Source organism: Bos indicus, chromosome 10 (genome assembly GCF_029378745.1).
Source record: "Bos indicus isolate NIAB-ARS_2022 breed Sahiwal x Tharparkar chromosome 10, NIAB-ARS_B.indTharparkar_mat_pri_1.0, whole genome shotgun sequence".
Lineage (NCBI taxonomy): Eukaryota > Metazoa > Chordata > Mammalia > Artiodactyla > Bovidae > Bos > Bos indicus.
The window spans coordinates 62,716,748-62,736,943 of NC_091769.1; the positions used below are offsets into that span (position 1 = coordinate 62,716,748).

At 41.4% G+C, this 20,196-nt stretch overlaps 1 protein-coding gene across 1 annotated transcript in view; it reads right to left on the reverse strand.

The window, feature by feature from the left end:
- The window catches only part of SEMA6D (semaphorin 6D), a 397,430-nt gene that overhangs the window by 253,424 nt on the left and 123,810 nt on the right, over positions 1–20,196 (reverse strand). The window lies entirely within an intron of this gene.

Below are 20,196 nucleotides of genomic sequence, written 5' to 3' on the forward strand. Positions count from 1 at the left end.
ATCACAAGCCTATGTAACATCCCAATTTTGGCTTCTATGTTAAGTTCAATAAACAATTTCCATCCATCCCCCATCCATTTAAGAAGTCAAAGAACTTCTCTATGCACATGCTTTTTCCAATGGGCTCCCTGTCCTCTCACGAATAAAACATAATGGTAGGATGTGGGCAAAGTCAAGGGGTGTCGCTTTGGTAGCACTCACAGCCCTCACCCCCTAGGAAGCCATCCTCCCCTTATAGTCCATCTCAGCTCAGTGAGCTGTCAGTTCTCTGTGTTGTCACTTCCTGTACTTCCTACAAACCCAACAGAGAGCAAATCTACAGACTTTATTTTGCGCTTTAAAGAAAATGACCTAAGGAAAACTCTCTGCTGACTACTCTACCCTCTGTATCTGCAAAGGTGAAATAGCCATAAATAGTATTATTAATTTAATAAAGTCCACAATATGCTTTACAAATAAATCCTGTGTTCAATTTACTGTCATCTGTGTTTTCAGGATTTCTAGGAGAAATATTTTAAAGGTCATGTTAACAATTTTCAGAAGACACTACAGCTCTCTGTTGCCTTGAAATACTTTTTTATTGGGTTTATTGGCTTATATCTACATCTACTGAAGTAGATTCAAGTTTCCTTTTTTGTAAATTTTCAACCAAGTGATCATTGTAATTTCTTACCATCTACAGTTCTATCATGCAGATAGGAAAAGAAAATACAACCTTATCGCAGGAATAAACAAGTTTTGATACAAAGTGAAAGTGAAATTATTAGTCTCTCAGACATGTCCAACTCTTTGCGACCCCATGGACTGCAGCCTGCCAGCTTCCTCTGTCCATGGGATTCTCCAGGCAAGAACACTGGAGTGGGTTACCATTCCTTCTCCAGGTGGTCTTCCTGACTCAGGGATCAAACTGGGGTTTCTTGCATTGTAGGGCTTCTCAATTTTATCATAGTCATCTGTGGGTTACCAGTGGTAGGTAACACATAAAATATTAGTGGCATCTGAGGACATTTTTTTCTATTTTACTTGTGAATGTGACATACAAGATGGGCTTATTCCTCCTCAGGCTTAGCAATCTCATCCTTACCATCATCATAGGTATCTTTAAGCAATTGTTATTAAAGGATCAAAATGGAATGTCATTGTGCTGAATGATACACACTTCACTTTATACCCATGCCAACTGAAATAAGCAATGAGAACACTGAAATGTATATATAGTAAACTTATCTGCTATCCAGAACTACTGAGATTTGAAATGTTCGGCTTAATAGAAGATTAGAGTGAAATCAAGATATTGAGTCAATTTGTCAGGCATAGTCAACTTCCCCTTCTTGTTTAACTGGCCACAGATAATAGCCTTGAAGGGCACATCTCCACAGGATCTCTACCAGCCCCTGCTGATTAGGCCAGGAGTGGACAAGAGACTCAGGAAGACTCAATCCACTCACTCACCAGCCACCAATTAAACATTCCCTCCTAAGAATTTTACCTGAGAGAACCAGAATAACAAGGTAGGGTGAAACTCTGACATTTGATAAAGGTTTGGGGTCAGAATCAGTGCCAAAATGACTCAAAGCTTCAAAACCCAAAGTGATAAGAGCCTTGGGGAAAAGTCAGTGTGCAGTGATAAGAAAAGAGCCAGCGTACAACACAGGTGAACAATAGTGCAAACCCAGAGAAAGAGGGGCAAGACAGTCAGATTGCATGAAACTGGATTTTATGAGACTTTACTGTAGACTTTGAATGAATGCTTTTATTCACTGCCATTTTTTTCCAGGAGTAAGTTTTTTGAAAAGCTGTTATCCTGTTCCCATCTAGCCTCATCAATCCCTGTTCTAATAAACATCCAGAGAGGAAAAAGTGAAAATGAAAGTCACTCAGTTGTGTCTGACTCTTTGTGACCCCATGGACTCTACAGTCCATGGAATTCTCCTGGCCAGAATACTGGAGTGGGTAGCCGTTCCCTTCTCCAAGGTACCTTCCCAACCCAGGGATCGAACCCAGGTCTCCCGCATTGCGGGTGGATTCTTTACCAGCTGAGCCACAAGGGAAGCCCAAGAATACTGCAGTGGGTAGGCTATCCCTTCTCCGGCTCAACTGTTGATTCACTTGGCAATAAGGAAGTGCCTCATAATCCATACACATATACGCTTATGTCCTTTAGCCTGAGAATATATGCAGTGGTACAGAATGCTGCTAAAATAGCATCTTCTGAATTGTAGCTCCTTTATACTACCTGATAATTTTGGTCAAAACTATGTTACAGAGTTCAGTGTGTGTGGCCATATAATGAGAGCCCAAATATAATTTGTCTATGCGTATGGAGGCAAGGAGCAGAAGTGAAGTTATGAAGATTTCCTGTTGGAATCCTAGTTTTCTGTACACTTCAAATCACAATCTTAAGCCCAGGCATATATTTTGCACATATAATTGTAAAGTGTCTGTTTGTTACATGGGTATTTATAGCAAACTGACAATACATAGCTTCCTTCACCAGACTCTATTTTGGTAGGAAACTTTTCACACACACATAAACAGTACACATCTTTGACCTATTTTTATTTTCACGTAGATTTTGTTTTGGCTGTATAAAGGCAAACTGGATAGACTGTCATGATTCATTTTGGCTTACTTTTAACTTTTTGTATAAGTTTGTTGTTATATATAAATATATGAAGTAAAATAATTATATCAATAGTAATGTACAATTTGGCTTCTCTGATAGCTCAGTTGGTAAAGGATCCGCCTGCAATTTAGGAGACCCCAGTTCAATTCCTGGGTGGAGAAGATCCACTGGATAAGGGATGGGCTATCCACTCCAGTAATCTTGGGCTTCCCTTGTGGCTCAGTTGGAAAAGAATCCACCTGCAATGTGGGAGACCTGGGTTCGATCCCTGGGTTGGGAAGGTACCCTGGAGAAGGGAAAGGCTACCCACCCCAGTATTCTGGCCTGGAGAATTCCATGGACTGTATGGTCCATGGGGTCACAAAGAGTTGGACATGACTGAGCGACTTGCACTTTCACTTTTAATGTACAATTATTGAATATTTACCTTGGCCAGATAGTGTGCTAAGTTTCTATCTTGAATTATTTAATTGAACTTGTAAACAATCATATGGAATAAGCATCATTCATTAATCACATCTTGTAGTTAAGGAAACCAAGGCTATGGGAAGTTTTATAACATCCTCCAGAATCATCCAGCTAATGAGCAGCAGTGGCAAGATTCAACCAAATTGCCTGTCTTCCAGCTTTACCATCAGCACTACTGAGTTGCTTCTCTCTAGATAGACCCTGTAAAGGAAGATGATTTAAGCCTAAATTTTTATTTTGGGAAAATGGATCTTAAAAACATTACTCTGATGTGTAACATTTAGAAATGCCCTTAAGTACATACACTGCATTCAAAATCCATCCAAGTTCTCTTTAGATGTCTTGTGATCTTAATTGTATAAACTAATAATCTAACTATGTCAAAAAAATAATCCTAGATGATATTTTTAAAGGAGCAGAAGGAGTTTGAGTTTAGTTGTACATTATATATAACAACAGGTTTTCATACAAATGGCCCAAGTTTAGGAGATCATTGGCTAATTATGAAGTGCCTAATTTTGTGGTTTTAAATTAGGGCATTAGGGCATTCAGAATGAAACATGTTAATGCATCTGTTCAAGTCTCTTTAGATCACTCAGAAGTTAGATGTTCTATCTAAAGGAATTTTTCATGACAGGTAAGAATGTGGGAAAGATTTTAAAAATATAAAGTTCTACTTTTCCTTACAGAGATTCTGTCGAACTGGAATTGCCCTTCTGGTGTGTATGCTGTCACAGTAAACAGCTTTACCCGTTTTTCCGTGAAATTCAGGGCCTGAGAGACTCAACCAAGGAGCATTTTCTTGGTCCAAAAGTGAGGGAAGACATCAAGATATGCAATCCCTTTGCTTCTGTCCTGACAGCCTAGCAGGGCTATGGAAACCATCTCCTCCTCCCTCCGGAGCTTCGTAAGCTAGCAATCGATTCACCACTTGTAGTGGGAGCTGCATTTCAGACAGACTATCATCCAAAGAATGAAGACAAAATATGTGAGGCTTTAAATATCTTCCTGGATCACGGTCTTCCAAACTCGCAGCAAATTGATAGAACAATGACCCCTTCATATGAAATAACAAAGATTAAGAAAAACGTAGGCTTTGAAGAAATAAATGTGCTATTCTTCCCCAAACCATACCATTCCCCAAAGGCTTATATACCAATAAAAATCTCTTTCCAAATGAGGCAACTGAAGACATCCTTAAAGACGAAGAAAATAAGTTAAGAAAAGGAAAACAATATGCCTCAAAGGAAGGCAGATTTTTCTTAGTGTTAGAGACTTGGGGCTAAAACAGGAAAAGACCCTGAAGAATAGAAAACACTTTTCTGAATGCAAATGAGTTAGCCTTCTGAAAGAGATGGGCATACCAGACCACGTGACCTGCCTCTTGAGAAACCTGTATGCAGGTCAGGAAGCAACAGTTAGAACTGGACGTGGAACAACAGACTGGTTCCAAATAGAAAAAGGAGTACGTCAAGGCTATATATTGTCACCCTGCTTATTTAACTTATATGCAGAGTACATTATGAGAAACTCTGGGCTGGAGGAAGCACAAGCTGGAATCAAGATTGCAGGGAGAAATATCAATAACCTCAGATATGCAGATGACACCACCCTTATGGCAGAAAGTGAAGAAGAACTAAAGAGCCTCTTGATGAAAGTGAAAGTGGAGAGTGAAAAAGTTGGCTTAAAGCTCAACATTCATAAAAGTAAGATCATGGCATCTGGTCCCATCACTTCATGGCAAATGGATGGGGAAACAGTGGAAACAGTGGCTGACTTTATTTTTGGGGGGCTCCAAAATCACTGCAGATGGTGACTGCAGCCATGTAATTAAAAGACGCTTACTCCTTGGAAGGAAAGTTATGACCAACGTAGACAGCATATTAAAAAGCAGAGACATTACTTTGTCGACAAAGGTCAGTCTAGTCATGGCTATGGTTTTTTCAGTGGTCATGTATGAATGTGAGAGTTGGACTGTGAAGAAAGCTGAGTACCGAAGAATTGATGCTTTTGAACTGTGGTGTTAGAGAAGACTCTTGAGAGTCCCTTGGACTGCAAGGAGATCCAACCAGTCCATCCTAAAGGAGATCAGTCCTGGGTGTTCATTGGAAGCACTGATGTTGAAGCTGAAACTCCAATACTTTGGCCACCTCATGCAAAGAGCTGACTCATTTGAAAAGATTCTGATGCTGGGAAAGATTGAGGGCAGGAGGAGAAGGGGACAACAGAGGATGAGATGGTTGGATGGCATCACCGACACAATGGACATGGGTTTGGGTGGACTCTGGAAGTTGGTGATGGACAGGAAGGCCTGGTGTGCTGAAGTTCTTGGGGTCATGAGGAGTCGGACACAACTGAGCAACTGAACTGAACTGAAGTAGATAACAGGCTATTTTGAAGGCTATATTCTCCTGTCCTCCCACCTCCAAGCCTTCCCTACCAGCTCAAGTCTTATTACTCAATATCTCCTTTTCCTTATTGCATAACATAGAGTTATTAGCTGGGCACATAGACATCTAGGATAGACTATCTTTCCCAGCTTCCCTTGCAGCTAGATATTGCCCAGGTCTGGCCAATGGGATAAGAGAGGAAAATATACCTCAAATTTTTGTATTGTAACCTTACAGGAGAGATCTTTCCCATCCTCCATCCTGTTACATAGTGGTCAGCCTTTTTGGACTATGCATATTAAAAATGCCCTCTCTATAGGAAAATATTCCTCATCCCACAATTATTGTTGATGCCTAAAATAAAATGTCTCCTAAAATGCTGTCCAACTGAGAGGGATGGAGGGGAATAAAATGATAAAGGTAATACAGTTAAATGGTTCTACAGAGAAGCTTTTCTAGTTTCCAGCATTTTCCAAGTTGAGCTCTTCTTCCTTGAGTCTGAGGACTGTTCTCTAAGTTAAGGACTTAAGAGAAGGACTGGACAGTCTAACCTTAGGAGGCATGGAGGGACGAGAAAGATTTAGATCTGTTGGACTTTCCTCTTGAGAATTCTCTCCTTAGTTATTACCTAAGTAAAAACAAAAGTAAAAATACATGGGAATTGATTATTCCTCTGATTCTGTAAACAGTGAAACAGTGTGGAGAGAGCTGAAGATGCACTGCTCTTACTCAGTTAAAATGAATGCAGTGTCCACATTAAAGTTTAAAACAGAGACTCAGGATTACATCAACCAGGTGCCTTCCACTTTCCTCAGCTTTGTTCTGGGTGCAATCAAGCATGAGAGGTTGAAATGCTGATCCTCCCACCCAGAGCCTAGCCAGCAATAAAATGATACTACCTTTTGTCTGCTAGGAAACAGTTACTCACACAGCATAGGAACTTTTACTGTTGAAGGAATACTCAAAACGAGGTCTTAAAAAAATAATAATAAAGAATTGAGCTTTACTACACTGACATGCAATCTATTGAAATCTGCAGGGGTTTTCCTACCTGCTGGGGGTTACGGGGTGTGAAAAAACAGCTGTTAGCAGTTTCAACAGTGGATTATTTTACAGAAATTTTCATGAAATAAATCCACATGCATTTTCCAGTATTTTTTCCCCTCCTTCAGGAAGCATCTAAAGAGGAATATAAATTTAGTTTCTTTCTTTTTTTCTCCCACTGTTCAGAATGCCCTAAAGGGAACAAATGTAGTGGGGAAATAAAGTAAGGCTATGAATTTTATAAGATTGGCATACAAAATTGCCTTCCTCATTCTGTGCTGTGAACTCAATAAAACACTTTATTTTCTCTAGGAAAAGAAATCCAACATAAAAACACACCTACACAAGAACACCTTTCATCAATTACTTTCACAGAAAACCTTTGCGACGTTGGTTTTCTTGTTCTCCTTTGGAACCAGATCTGTGACAAACTCCAGAACAATCTACATGTGGTATCACAAATTTTGTTGGCATTTCCATACAATTATTGGTCAGAGTACTCTTTTGCCACAATATGTACCCAAGATATACATACTTAATTTTTTGGCCATGCTTAGCAATTGTGAGATTTAGTTCCTTGACCAGGGATTGAACTTGGGGCCACAGCAGTGAAAGTGCAGAGTCCTAACTACTGGACTACCAGGGAAATCTCCATACATTTTAAAAACACTTGGATAATATAAACAAAACATGTATTCTTTTCAAAATTTTCTCTTAGAAAACGTATATATTTACTGTGTCACCTGCCAGTTTGAAAATTGGAGCATCACTCTTGGGGTAGTGGACTCTTTTGGCTGTTTCTGCCTTTTTATTAGAAACGCACAATCCTTGCTGTTCAAGCCCAGTTTGCACCCACTCAATCTGACAGGACTTGAAAGAACTTGGGAAACATCCCTCTCTTGGGGATAATTCCTGCCAGAAGCTAGTTAGAAGCAAAGTCCTGAGACACTAAGTAAATGAAGGACGGTCCAGTTAAGAATCACTAGTTCCATTTGGTGCCAAACACACACTTGTTGTTTGCTTGTCGCAAGTTGTAGCCAACTCTTTTGCAACCCCACGGACTGTAGCTCACCGGGCTCCTCTGTCCATGGGATGTCCCAGGCGAGAATACTGGAGCATGTTGCCATTTCCTTCTCCAGAAGATCTTCCCAACCCAGGGATCAAACTCGCGTCCCCTGCATTGGCAGGCAGACTCTTTACCACAGAGCCACCAGGGAAGCAAAAACCCAAACCACAAACAAAGAACAATTTTAGCAGCCCAGGACAGCTAGTTGCCCACTGCCATAATGATGATTCTATCTCCTGATTACAGGCTTAAAATTAAAAGTTTCATCACAGTCTAATAGGCATTGCTGAATATTGGCCATGTCTCCAAAGGCCAAAGCTAGACGCTTTGATCTGAATAAGGATGGTCCTTGAGGAGGATTATTAATAACATTCAGGTCCCCAGTAGTGCTTCTCTAGCTGCAGCCTATCTGTAAACCAGTCTTTTATGAATAGATAGATGTTCACTTACATGGACCATTTTTAGCGATGCCGCTCTGGGCGACCAGTCCTCAATAAGTTCTCCCATTCAGTGTTCTTTCTCTGTTATCTTACAGAGATTGAGAGAAAGATTAGAGGTCTTTTTTTCAAGTTTCCTAATAAAAGGCAAACTGTTTTAAGAAAAGTGGCCAATAGGCCTTTAGTAGTTCATAATAAGGACAAAGGATGTGGCAGTCAGTTGAGGGCACAGTCCTGTAGGAATGGGCTGCCAGGTGGTAGCAGGGAGGGAAGCAACAAGAATGAAAAAAAAAAAAAAAAAAAATTTAAGGTACAGACACTGGAGGTAAAAAGATGCCAAATAATGACTCTGGAGAAGAGCCTAACGTGTAGTTTGAAAGCACAAAATTTCATTTCTTACTGCATTGCTTGCTGAAATTCTACAACTCAACGAAGAAAGGAAGTGGAAGTGTGAGTCGCTCAGTTGTGTCTGACTAAAATGCGAGTGTTCTTTGGCTTTTCCTCCCCATAAATGCAGAGAGCTTCTATAGGAGGGGGCCTGCCTCTTCCCCTCTTTCACATCACTGGACTGCTTTGTTGTTGTTTGTCTTTTATCCAAAAGTCTACAAATAATAAATGCTGGAGAGGGTGTGGAGAAAAGGGAACCCTCTTACACTGTTGGTGGGAATGCAAACTAGTACAGCCACTATGGAGAACAATGTGGAGATTCCTTAAAAAACTGGAACTAGAACTGCCTTATGATCCAGCAATCCCACTGCTAGGCATACACACTGAGGAAACCAGAAGGGAAAGAGACACGTGTACCCCAATGTTCATCGCAGCACTGTTTATAATAGCCAGGACATGGAAGCAACCTAGATGTCCATCAGCAGATGAATGGATAAGAAAGCTGTGGTACATATACACAATGGAGTATTACTCAGCCATTAAAAAGAATACATTTGAATCAGTTCTAATGAGGTGGATGAAACTGGAGCCTATTATACAGAGTGAAGTAAGCCAGAAGGAAAAACACCAATACAGTATACTAACACATATATATGGAATTTAGAAAGATGGTAACGATAACCCTGTATACGAGACAGCAAAAGAGACACTGATGTATAGAACAGGCTTATGGACTCTGTGGGAGAGGGAGAGGGTGGGAAGATTTGGGAGAATGGCATTGAAACATGTGAAATGTCATGTATGAAACGAGATGCCAGTCCAGGTTCAATGCACGATGCTGGATGCTTGGGGCTGGTGCACTGGGATGACCCAGAGGGATGGTATGGGGAGGGAGGAGGGAGGAGGGTTCAGGATGGGGAACACATGAGAAATAAAGGAATAAAAAATTTAAAAAATAAAAAAAAATAAAAAATAAAGACTATTTTAAATGGCTGTAAGAATAAATGGCCTAGGAAGCTGCGTATCTGATTTCAGAGACCCTGGTGATGCTCTTTTGCCTTCACTCCCCTGTTGGCAGCTGAAATTGTACAGACAGAATTACAGGATATTTCAGTGGGGTCAGATGTCTGACAGCATATTAAATCAAGCTCCAGCCAATTCCAGGCCTTTCCTTAAGCTCCTCAAGCAGATGAGTCATAGAGAGCAATTATTTTGGAAGTGAGGCTCCCTGTTAAAATGATAATACTTATTTTCAACTTCTGACCCCTCTTTTTAGATGAGTTTTTAAAATCCAGTCTGAAAAGCAAGCACTGATAAAAGAGAAAGGGGAGAGGGTGGAGAGACTGACAGAGTAAGAAAGTGGAAGGGCTACTTACTCATTTCGCAGAATAATTTGCAAAGTCCAAGAAGCTCAGAAGACTTTCTTTAGGTAACCAACTAAGTAGCCAACATCCCTCTCTGGCTTGACCTTAAATCTCTAGGTCTCATTTATGAAGCAGTTGTTTGCAAAAACATGAGGACTACAGTTAGGTTTACATAAAAGGCCCATGGTGTAAGGGCTGCGTTTAGGCTGTGCTCAGGCAAGTATAAATCCCTTATTTCTGCTCCCTTAGAGGCAATCATTTCTCATCTTCTCTATATCTTTAAATCATCTATTCTCATTGATCCATATCACCTAAGGGAGGGGAAGGACAGAGACTGAATTAGTGGCCGGAGGCAAAGCCACATGGCAGAATGACAGGTGAAGACACTGTTGTGGGCAGGAGAGAGACACTGTGATCAGGAAAAGAGAGAAGCAACAGGGAGCCCACTTCTTCCATAGGCAGCCCCCCTCTGCAAAGAGAACAGCTTGGAGAGATGCTCAAGTCACCACGACTGTTATGAAAATTCGGTCCATTAACATTGTCACGAGCAGATACTTTGTCATCTCATTATTATGCTCATTTCTACCTGGTTCCTGCTAGACACACATGACTTCTGCTATGGACTGCACGTTTGTGTTCCCCAAAAGTCATCTTAGCAACCCTAACACCAATGGGATGATATAAGGAAGTGGGAAATTAGGGAGGCAATTAGATTTAAATGAGATCGTAATAGGGAGAGTCTCTATGATGGGATTAGATGAGAAAGAGAGCAGAGCAGGCTCTCTCTCCACCATGTAAGGCTATAACAAGAAGATATCCATGTGCAAACCATGAAGAGCACTTTCACCAAGAACCTGACCATGCAGGCACACTGATCTTGGATTTCCAGCCTCTAAAACTGAAAAATGAATATCTGCTGTTTAGCCACCTAGGCTATGGTATTGTCTTATAGCAGCTTGAAATGACTAAGAGAACTTCTGTGATCCCTGGTCCCAGGAAAGGCCCTGACATTTGCTGCTTTGGCCTAGTCCAATAAAGCAATTACTAAGCAATACATTTCAGTAGACTGAGTTGAATTCATCTACTCAGGAAGATGAATTTCCTTATTTGCCACTGGGATAATGCGAAGTATGAGTGGAAAAGAGACTTCCTTGCGTTAATGGAAATCTTGATACTGTAGTACTGTCTCCCTCTAACTAATTAGGTTTCAGAATGATCACACTCCCAAATCTTTTGGCTCTGACTAGGTATTAAGTCATTTATAATTAGGCATAAACTACAGCAAGTTTTCTATTTGTCTGTGATTTATTCATGGTATCAGGTATCTTTAGGAAAGTAAGCCCTTTATATATATATATATATTTTTATCGGCAGAAAACTCATTAATTTGTTGTGTTTTTTTTCCCGATAAGGCTCAAATTATTACCAAGGTAATCTTCAAGTAAGTTTCAATCAGCAGCTTCACAAGAGGGAATGGTATGCAGGCAAGTGGAAACACAGGCCCCAGCCACCTGCATGAAAAGCCTTCTGCTCAACCTCCTGCATGGTTTGCAGTCTCCCGGGGAGATGAGGATTAGGTTGAGCATGTTAATTCAGGAGGGAATAAAATAGCTTAAATCCCTAGGCAGTTCCATCCATACCTAGATACGGCAACATTTCACCATGCAGCAATCTTGTCAGCGTGGAGACAGAATGCACAAAACTGTCACTAAATTATAGGCCGAAGCCAGTTTGTATCGGTGGCAATAGATTTTATGATAGATCCTACGCTGCGCAGGGCACGTAATTTATATCTATCCCACGTCTCTCCTTGATAAAAGTCAGGAGGAAGGCATATTTGTATTCCACTGCTGAGGGTGTTGAACATGCTTATAGGCCAAATGAAGCCGCTTTGTTTGTTATCTCCTGGCTTCCAGAAATAGTCGTCTCTGATAAACTTGCCACTGGAGTTCTGAGTTACCACATCATGATGTAATGGCCTGGGGAGTACAGTGAAACCACAAATGTCCAAATAAATTGACACAATTTCCTGCACAGGAAGCAATCTGAAAATAATAGGCAGAAATTCTGGCTCCTTTTACACATAGAGGAGACGACAGTCATCACTGAGTGGGTATCTGGGAGCGTTCTGGTTGATCCACAAAAGGCAATGCTCATAAAAGTCAGGCTTTTCTAAATGTGCAGTGAATGCATCAAGTCTTTTTTATCTTTCTCCTAATAGCAAACTGGGAGCAGGCTTGTGGAGTAAATATCCAACCCTGAGAATCATCAAGCCACCCTGTTTAGGTATAGGCATCACTTCAGGAGTTCCACAAAGAATCATGTCCTCTTTTACTTCCTGACTCTGCACCTTCCATTTCCTCCACTTGGAAAGCTGCCTTCCTCCCCAGCCACTCCTCCTATCTTCCTTTACTCCACCCTGACCCCTTCCTAGCCTTGAATCACAGCTTCACATGATTCTTGTTGGCCTCCTTTGGGAAGTGCTCATTAAAGAAGCCTGGAATTTTTAGTCCCCTTTCAGCAACCTTATCACCTGGGTCTTCTTAAAGCACAGTTCTGTCCACTAGACTGGGAGCCTCCTGAAGGTAGGCACCATGCTTTATCCATTCATTCTTCTGTCCCCAGCAGCCCCCAGGTGCCTAGTACAGAGGAGATATTCAATCAGTTCTTAAAGAATATTGAAAGAGTGTATTCAAACTACAGGACTTTGCTTTGCTGTTGAAATTTGTTGTTTGGGGCTTTTCATTTTAAGCTCAAAAAGCTATTTACAAGTTCTCTCCAGCAGATCTGTGGTCTTTGCCATGCCCCCCTTTTTCTGGATATTCCATTTACCCTTCAAGATCTATTCTCTACTTTTCTGCACCCCGTTCTATGTCCTGGGAAACTGACTTCCCTGTCTCCAAGGTGCCCGTGCTCTCTGGCTTTCAGTTGGATTCAGCCAATAAAGGACACCATCAGAAGATGCAAGATGAGAGTGAGATGAGGATATTCACTTTAACATACCAAAGCCCCACTCTCTTTTGATAGGTTGACTGTGTGGAAGACCATGGCTATTGGAAGACCATATCCTCTACACAAGTCTTTTCCTATAGCGCCGTGACTCCATGAGTCTGCTCACAGATGACCTCATCATCTCTTAGAGGTTTCTCTTAATTTGTGCATAACTTAGTAAGGGTAAATTTATTACATTCTCCCTAACTACTTGGTTTGAAAGTTTTTACTTGTTTCCTGCTGGGACCTTAATGGATTTGACTGCCTTCCCTACTTCTGCCCATGATGAATAAAGAAGACCACACAAAGTCACTGTCACTACCACCACCACCCTGTTGGGCGGACTTCACCACCACTAGTTAGAGTCACTATTCACACCATCTAAAGACCCCTTTTGCTTCCTCTTCAAGAGGAGATACCATTAAAAATTTTGGGGAAGAGGCTGACACACTTAAATTTTCATTTATTCATCATTTAACAAACATGTTTTAAAGCTCCACGCTTTCCCCTGGAGGCAGAGTGTGAACAAGACAGGCAAAGTCCCTGACCACATGGATCTTATAGACCAATTTGAGAAATCAGACAATAAACAAGACATATAATTTATAATTGTGGAAAATGGTGCAAGGGAAAAATGCATGGTGTCAAGAGATTTCTGAGATATCCTAAAGTTTATAGATGAAACTATTTCCTATATGGGTTTCTGTATCTTAAAAAAATTGAATAAACTTGGTTTTGAAATAGAATTACAACTTTTGCTTTGTTCTTGGAAAGCACATATTTTGAGACTCCCTCTAAACCCCAAGTGCATGCTTCCCCTGGTTTCACAGCAGCTCCACAGGACCCACTGTGTACAGTCTACCAGGTGCCCACAGAGCTGCCCTAGCTACCTGTGGCTTGGAGCGAGCTGGACAAGTGTAGTTAGATTACTGGTAGATAAAGGGATATAGTCTCACTAAAGCACATTAGTGGTAATGAATCTTTATGATATATTTGTTTTCTAGGCTTGAGGAAGGATTTTCTTTTAGTTAAAATAATTTATTATTGCCCAGGGTTCTAAAGAGATTGCAATCTGGAGGGATGTTATACTCAAAGAAAAGAAGACTCTTCTTTCTGGTATCAAGGAACAATCATGGAAGGAGTCATCCATTCACTCAGCCAACATTGGCTGGATGTTTGCTATGTGTCAGCTCTGGCACAGGCACAGGGGATATAAAAATAGATACAAGGCAAGCAAGGCCTTGAAAATTTTACATTTTAGTTGAGGAGACTGCGAAGAATGTCAAGGCAGGAGAAGAAGGAACCCTCTGAAGAGCAACTGCCCTGGGCCTTGAGCAATGGCAGGTGGGGGAAAGGTCTCCTCTACAAGGATCTGGAGACACCTGTAGAGTTCAGAGTACTATCTCCACAACTGTCCCCCAGTAACTCATTTAGGCTATCTCTTCCTCTTTCAAGTGCCCTCAAAGAGCACTACAACCTCTGTCCAGCCAGTCTACATGCATCAAGGCAAAACAGAATGAGCCCATATTGACCCATGCACTCTCAAGATGGCCCAATGAACAGCACCGAGTTGCTTCTGTCGGCGGGGCACCTCTGAGCCAAAACCTGCTAGAGGAGGCGGTTCTACACTGGTGTAGTGCACAAAAAAGGCAGCTTTTCCACTATCCCGACCCTGACTCTGGTCTCACTCACTCTGCCGGAAGCAGTATAATTAAAGCTCAAAAAACACAAAATCCAAGTTTTATCTTCAGTCCTTGGAGACTCTTCTGCTTCAAAACCACAGCCAGCACAGACACCATGAGCAGGCACATTCACCTTCGTTAGATGTTGGCTCCTCTCTGGTACCTTCCATTTCCCTGTGTTTTAGTTCTACAGAGCCAAAAAAACCCAAAGTGCCTGGTACTTGGTATTAGATTCTCCACTGTCATATCCCATCATTTGACTTTTGACCCCCCCTCAACCCAACTCCTCTATTTCACACTATCCCCCCAGGGCCCTGCTGTTTGTGGTTGAGATCACAGGTGTTCATGGGGTACTTCTCAGAAATAGCTATCTTTAAGAATTTTCTGAAACCAACAAAAAAATGCATATCTCTTCTAGCTATTTTTTGTACTATATTCTGACAGCTGCAATTGGAGGGAACATTTTCAGAGTCAGCCTTCTATTACATTATATAGGTCTTGCCCAAGACATGAATAAAAAGGTGTTAAAGCACGTTCTGTCCATCTTATGTCCTCTCAGGGTGAAAGCATGTGATATGAGGAGAAAGAAAGGAGCACTCCTTCTTGTCCCAGGAGACCTGGTTTCCACTCGTCACTCTACCCCTGGCTGAGGTCCCAGGGCCTTAGCTTCTTTGGGTCTCCATTCCTTATCGCTCTCTTCTACTATTAGGATTTATTATGTGTGAATAAATTCCCACAGCATTATTCTCTAAAGTAAAATTTAAACTATACTTTAACACTCAAGGAAAATTGATTTCGTATCATCCACTGATTTCTCCATTGTCTTACCCGGTGAGAACTGCCCAGGTTTCATGAAGACACAGAGTCACACAAAAACAGGCAAAAAAAGATTGGCAATTCTGTTTATCATTTTCTGAAAGGTCTTGTTTAATCAAGAAATTCTTCTTCCTCTTCTCTCAACTTCTTTAGGGAAGATCTTGGAAGGTCAGTCAGGCCTCCCTGGTGGCTCAGACAGTAAAAAATCCACCTGCAATGCAGGAGACCCAGGTTTGATCACTGAGTCAGGAAGATCCCCTGGAGAAGGGATAGGCTACCTACTCCAGTATTCTAGGAGCTTGGTGGGCTACCACCCATGGGGTCACAAAGAGTCAGACAGGATTGAGCAACTAACACTTTCACTTTTCACTTGAAAGGTCAGTAGCATGAAGAAAGATTAACATAGGCCAAGAATTCAGTGATGAGAACAGGGGCTGTCCTAGCATAAAGCACATTGTGAAAACATTTTCACAATTTGTGATGATGATAATAAGGACAACTCATGCATTTCTTCAAAGAAGCTCAAAAAATTTCATGGGCCTCCCATTAATCATTCTTGCCACTGCCCCATGAGGGAAGAAGAGGGCAGGGACTAAGATGATACAAATGGCAGGAGTAGATGGAGTCATCAGATTGAACCAGAGCCTTATGAATTGTCTGTTTCCCCTTGTAACCAAACAGCAGCTACAGCAAAAGGCAGGGAGGGGACTGGGCCCAGTCTCAGGCCAGAAGCTACACCCCTTGGAGGCCTCCTGCCAAGTCGGTGCACCTGACTTTTATAAATGCCACTTTGGACAACCATTTATCACTGATGAAGGCCTGTTGGGTCTCATATTTTGAAAGTCTTTTTTGCCATCCTGATGTGTTTTTACTGCATAAAACCTGGTTTCCACAAACTGGTGATTATTGGATTTCCCCTTAACCCTCTGATTGTCATCTAGGTAAACAATTACTTATCACTCACTCCCTGCTTGTCACTGAGTTCTTCTTCTTGGGTTCTTTTTGTGTCTAAAAAGAATGGGAGAAAGCACTTCTTAGGATGAGTCAATACCTTTTTAAAAACAAGGAGAACAAAGTCTTTTCCCAGGGCTGCTCTAGCCTAAATGTCTCCTTCTGTCCTTCGGCCTCTCACTCCTTCTGTCTCTCAGAGTCTTCCTTATTTTCCCCTTATGATTAAAAATTAAATTCCTCTCTGTGTTCTAAATCATAAACTTCAGATTCACACAAAATTCCAGTTTAAAAAAATAAATAAATAGCCATATCCCTGGCAGTTGTAATCGTCCTCATCTTACTACTGCTCTCATCATTTAATGAGCCCTCAGAAGTTCACTGATCAATGCAAAGAAACAGAGGAAAACCATAGAATTCGAAAGACTAGAGATCTCTTCAAGAAAATTAGAGATACCAAGGGAACATTTCATGCAAAGATGGGCACAATTAAGGACAGGGATGGTATGGGCCTAACAGAAGCAGAAGATATTAAGAAGAGGTGGCAAGAATACACAGAAGAACTGTACAAAAAAGATCTTCAAGACCCAGATAACCACAATGGTGTGATCACTCACCTAGAGCCAGACATCCTGGAATGTGAAGTCAAGTGGGCCTTAGGAAACATCACTATGAATAAAGCTAGCGGAGGCAATGGAATTCTAGTTGAGTTATTTCAAATCCTAAAAGATAATGCTGTTAAAGTGCTGCACTCAAAATGTCAGCAAATTAGGAAAATTCAGGACTGGAAAAGGTCAGTTTTCATTCCAGCCCCAAAGAAAGGCAATGCCAAAGAATGTTCAAACTACAGCACAATTACACTCATCTTACATGCTAGCAAAATAATACTCAAAATTCTCCAAGCCAGGCTTCAACAGTACGTGAATCATGAACTTCCAGATGTTCAAGTTGGATTTAGAAAAGACAGAGGAACCAGAGATCAAATTGCCAACATCTGTTGGATCATCAAAAAAGCACGAGAAAAAAAATCTACTGCTTTATTGACTATGCCAAAGCCTTTGACTGTATGGATCATAACAAACTGCGGAAAATTCTTAAAGAGATGGGAATACCAGGCCACCTGACTTGCTTCCTGAGAAATCTGTATGCAGGTCAAGAAGCAATAGTTAGAACTGGACATGGAAAAACAGACTGGTTCCAAATAGGACAAGGAGTACATCAAGGCTGTATATTGTCACCCTGCTTATTTAACTTATATGCAGAGTACTTCATGAGAAACACTGGGCTGGAGGAAGCACAAGCTGGAATCAAGATTGCTGGGAGAAATATCAATAACCTCAGATATGCAGATGACACCACCCTTATGGCAGAAAGTGAAGAAGAACTGAAGAGCCTCTTGATGAAAGTGAAAGAGGAGAGGAGAGTCAAAAAGTTGGCTTAAAGCTCAATATTCAGAAAACTAAGATCATGGCATCTGGTCCAATCACTTCATGGCAAATAGATGGGCAAACAATGGAAACAGTGAGAGACTTTATATTTTGGGGGTTCCAAAATCACTGCAGACGGTGACTGCAGCCATGAAATTAAAAGACGCTTGCTCCTTGGAAGAAAAGCTGTGATCAACCTAGGCAGCATATTAAAAATCAGAGACATTACTTTGCCAACAAAGGTCCATCCAGTCAAAGCTATAGTTTTTCCAGTAGTCATGTATGGATGTGAGAGTTGGACTATAAAGAAAGCTGAGCACTGAAGGACTGATGCTTTTAAACTGTGGTGTTGGAGAAGACTCCTGAAAGTCCCTTGGACTACAAGAAGATCTAACCAGTCTATCCTCAAGGAAATCAGTCCTGAATATTCACTGGAAGGACTGATGCTGAAGCTGAAACTCCAATACTTTGGCCACCTGATACAAAGAACTGACTCACTAGAAAAGACCCTGATGCTGAGAAAGACTGAAGGTGGGAGGAGAAGGGGACGACAGAGGATGAGATGGCTGGATGTCATCACTGACTCGATGGACATGAGTTTGAGTAAACTCCAGGAGCTGGTGATGAACAGGGAAACCTGGTATGCTGCAGCACATGGGGTTGCAAAGAGTCAGACGCAGCTGAGCGACTGAACTGAACAGAAGTTCAAGAGACAGAACTAGTGAAAGAGAGCTGTAGCAAGCCAAAGTCTTTGCCCTGGGGCAAATGTCTCTGGAAATGAATCGGTATGGCCCAGCTTGGAAAACAAGCAGAAGATCGGTGTGTGTACTCAGAGAGGAAAATAAGCAGGAAGCCTAAAGAGGAGGTTTCAAGACATTTCCAGGAAATTAAGAAAAAACAGCACCCCCAACTTGCTGATGCTAAAAAATAAAGCAGTTTTATTAGCCGTTAGGGTAGAGGCCAGCCGATGAGGAGTTAAGAAGGGTTTGGGTGAGGCCCCAAAGGCATTGCCTGTAGGTCACCCTTCTTTAAAAAAAAAAAAAGAAGTGACACGAAGGAACTACAACAGCTAAGGGTCATTCCAAGGTCAGGAGAAGAATCTCCCAGACAAAAATTTCCCAGTGGGAGCTGGGGAGGGGGAGATAGGAGGGAAGGAAACAAATAAACAAGAGCAGCAGACACACAGAACCTCTCCATCTTATGTTATTTTAGGCTATATTTTGCTCCTAGTCTCAGTGTCCTGCGGTACCTCTAAAAAAGAAAAAGGAAAGCTTGAAATAGAATTCACTGCATTCCTTGTACCACAATATAGGTGTGTAATGAAGGCATGGAAGGGAACAAATAGGTTTTTTCTATAAAAAAACAACTCAGCTGTCATGCCAGAGGCCTTCAAGTAGGCGGATTTCAGAGTGAGACTGTCTGACCTCGAAGACATCTGCCTTCCAATCTGAGAGTCTATGATCTAATTTCCAACACACCCACTTTGAAAACTCCTGGTAAGCAATAACCGACAATGTGATCACAATGGAAAAATCAGGCACTCAGGGAATCAGGGATTGCCATACAACTGCCTACAACAGTGTCTTTCCCCTGAATATGTATGGCTAATAGATGACAGTTCATTCTTCATCCATTATAAAGTTAAAGACCTAAAAATTCTATGGACCAAGATATTACTTTTCCCAAAACTGCAGTTGAAAGCTACAAAATTAGAGAGTAGCACTGGCTCTTGAAACGAGTGGTTTTCTAGAAAGCATTGCTGTGTACCCAAAGAGACTGCTTCAGTCCAGCACATCCCTCAACAAACCTTCATTCTTCTTGGGCACTTAAAGTTTATTTTTAAAAAATTGTTTCCTCTTTAAAGAAATTAAACAAAATGTATTATTTAGAACAGCTACCTCTGAGTCTGGACTCCTTGCTTCACTGAAGACCCAATGCTCAGGATCAGCTGCTAGGAGAATATTTTGGCACTTGGCAATTATTTTGCATGAGCAAGTCTTACGACTCATCAATACTTATCACTTTAATGATGTCCCCTTTTAATTTCTTTAAAGAAGTGAGGCGAGTCACCTAACTTGTTAGCTTGGTAGAGCTGTAGCCAGGGGCACACTTCTAGGACAGATATTAATTCACAGTGTCCCCACCAAGCACGTGGGACCTTTCTGTCCCTGAGCTGTCTGTCCATAAAAGAGCAGCCGGGGAGAGCTCGGAACAGTTAGTATTCTAGTCTCCCTTCTATTCTCTGGAAAGGTACAACAGGTTGATGAGACAGTAAATTAGGTTTTTGTTAAATAGGCTCAGCTTGACAGTAATGGTTAAATTCAAAATTGGGACATCAATGGCATTTGAAAAGCAAGTTGATCCTGTCACTTTGATGTGCCTGTGGTTGCTGTGATCATCTGAGAGGAAGCAGACAAGGCACATTGTTTCATTCCAGAAGATCCTTTTGTAATTTCATTTCAGTTTGTTGTGAGGCCTGACCACCTGTATTATGGCACTGAACTGAAGTACCGGGGGTGGGGGGCTCAGTGTGATAATGAGCTCAGGTTA